The sequence below is a fragment of the Lepidochelys olivacea genome, assembly GCF_965140295.1.
Source record: "Lepidochelys olivacea isolate rLepOli2 genome assembly, chromosome: 16".
Classification (NCBI taxonomy): Eukaryota; Metazoa; Chordata; order Testudines; family Cheloniidae; genus Lepidochelys; species Lepidochelys olivacea.
In genome coordinates, this window is record NC_140426.1 from 16,924,489 (window position 1) to 16,927,506 (window position 3,018).

Consider the following 3,018-nt stretch of genomic DNA (forward strand, 5'->3'; position numbering starts at 1 on the left):
CAGGTCCAGCTTTGAGGCAGAGGGACCAAAGGGCTCCGCACACTGTCCCCACCCCGAGCACTGGCTCCGCACACAGCCAATGGGAGCTCGAGGGGGCGGTGCCTGCGAGCGAGAGCTGTGCGGAGCTGCTTGCACACTTCCACCTAGGAGCCGGACCTGCTGCTGGCCACTTCTGGGGTGCAGCACGGTCCGCGGTGCCAGGACAGGAAGCCTGCCTTAGCACCTCCGCTGCACTGCCAGAGGTAAGTCCATGCCCCAACCCCACGCCCCAATCCCCTGCCCCAGCCCTGAGCCCCACCCAAACCTGGATCCCCTCCTGCACCCCAAACCTCTCATCCCCAGAACCCTGAGCCCCCTCCTGCACCCTAACCCCCTGCCCCATCCCTGAGTCCCCCCTAAACCTGGAGCCCCTCCTGCACCTCAAACCCCGCATTCCTGGCCCCACCCTGCAGCCCTCACCCCCACACCCCAAACTTTCTGCCCCAGCCCTGAGCCCCTCCCACATCCCAAACCCCTCATCCCTAGCTCCGTTGGGTCGCGGGCATCAACAATTTTCCTCAACTGGATCCCCAGAAAAAAAGTTTGAAAACCATTGGACTAGATGATCACTATGAATCATGGCAAGGAAGAAAGCAGAGGAGCCTTTGAGTCCCACATATTCTCCTTCCATTTGGTTACATTCATATCCTCATTTTGTCATTGTACCTTAGCTCTTCAGAGGGTTGTTTATGCTCTTTTCCTTCTCCGCTGGGTCATGTTCTTTAAATGCAGCCCCTAATACCATCCAGCAGAAGGTGGACTTGGGCCCACATGCAAGAAAGGGACTCAGAATACTGCAGATCAAGTATCCTCAGGGCCGGATGTACCCTCTGGGGAGAAGTAACTCCAGGGCTAGCACATGGCACATGCACCGCTTTACAGTATCGCCAAATTTGAGCATTCAAAAAGCATGAGTCAGGCTCCCAAAATTCATATGAGTGGCTTAAAAAGTCAAGAGAAATTGAACAATAAACAACATGAGGGTTCTTTTTATGTGTCTTCTGGTGCTGAAGACTTGGCTTCATATCTTCAAGCTTTTCTCTAACGTCATAAGGGCTAGAAACTTCCTCTATTAAAAAAATGAAAGCTGAGATTCTCAGGTAATAACACGATTCCAGCAGTTGGGGGATTTTAGAGACCACCCCCCGCCTCCCCAAATCACAAGCCTTGCAGTGAAATCATGAGCACTGGCAACACTGATTTTCTTAGCAGACAAGGTTAGGCTCCTTTGGTTACAGAGGCATGGTGGGCTTAAGGGGACACACCGTTGCAGCCCCATTCTACCTTTATGTCAGAGGAAAGTTCAGGATCATACAGCACTTTCTGAAAAGAGCAGAGGATTGGCCAGTAGCTTGCTCAACATCTCGCTCACTCTCACTCAAACAGAATAGGCTCTAAGGCAAGTCTGGGGAGCTGTGCAGCGGCCCAGCTGGCACACGATGAGCGAGACCGTGCGGGAGGTGGGCAGCTGTCCGGGAGGCATGCGATGGTAGCGTGCAGCTGCAGGGGAGGCAAGTGACGAGAGGGCAGAGGAGGCTGCATGGGCGGCGTGTGGCTGTAGCTGGTGTCGGGCTGTAGCAGAGGCATGCGACTGGCACTGGCCTGCAGTATTGGAGGCAGGTGGCGGTACAGTAGTTCGTGTGTGGCCGTGCAGGAGGCAAGCGACGACAGGTTGTGGGAGGCGGCGTAGGCAGTGGGAGGCGGTTCTATGTGGAAGAGCGGCTGCAGAGGCTTGCAGAGCGACTCAATCTCACTGCACTGAGGAGGGTCGCTGTCTGGATCATTGTCCCCAGGGCTGGAGTCTAGTGATGGGGCTAAAGAACCCAGAACAGTGTCAAGCCAGTGCCCGCCTCGGGAAGGCAAGATGTAATGGGAAGGAGTGACATAAGGGGAGGGGTGATGCCATGAGAACAGCTCCCAAAGGCCACCCTGGGAGCAGAGTGCCTCTAACTTGGCTCAGGTGTTGGGTCACTCCCTGTAGCTGAAGAGTGCTTGTCATAGGTCAAGCCCAGGGGGTTATTCTCCATGGGAGACTGCCTTCCAACTCCAGGCCTGGGACATTAACTCCATGGCTGATACCTGTTTCCTGCTTGCCCCTTACCTCCTGCTTCACAGAGGACTTTTGTTCCAGCCGGCTATGTTAATTAAAGGTGGGCTCAGGTAAACATCCTGCTTCACCGGAGACTAGCAGAGACCAAAGAAGAACTGCCATGCTACATAGTCAAATCCGACTGCAGCCTCCCTTCCCGGGTCAGAATTCACACGTGGTAACTAGGGATGGGCTCAGACCAAAACCAAAGATCCAAACAGCTACTAACGCTGGCGGCATTTGGCTCCAGATTTTTGTTACTATTATTATGATGATGATTTAATATGTATTATATATTAATTACTGTAAGTATTCATTAGTTTCCGATAGCTAATATTTATATTGCAGTAGCATCTAAAGACCACAATCCGGTCTGTTCCCGTTGTACTAGGCCCTGTACAAGCATGATAAATGACAATCCCTGCCCCTAAGAGCTTACAACCTAAAAGATATGTATAATTGCAATGGGGCAAAAAGAACGGCACAGAACCTTGGTCTTTAATTGCTGAGTGCTGTATGCTGGCCTCGTTCTCAGGGTGTTTTCTGCATGACGGTAGTAGGGTAACTGTACAGGAGTCTGTCTGGAACAACAGCAGGAAGGGCAAGAGTGGCTAAAGACAGTCGCCTCTCAGCAAACACTGAATGTTCAGGGACAATGGCAGAACTATTAGCTTTGATTATTTGGCCGCCTCTCCAGCTAGCCTATGCTGGAGTGGCCCCAGCTGTTTAGCTGGTTCGGGTGGAAAACATTTTTTGCACCCCCGTTCCCATGGCTGAGCACAAATAAATAAATAGCCAGCTGGAGTGAGCCAAAAAAAAAAGCAGAGGGAATATAAGGAAAGGTTCCCACTAATTTCATAGTCATTGGATCAGGGCAGGCCCTGTGAGTA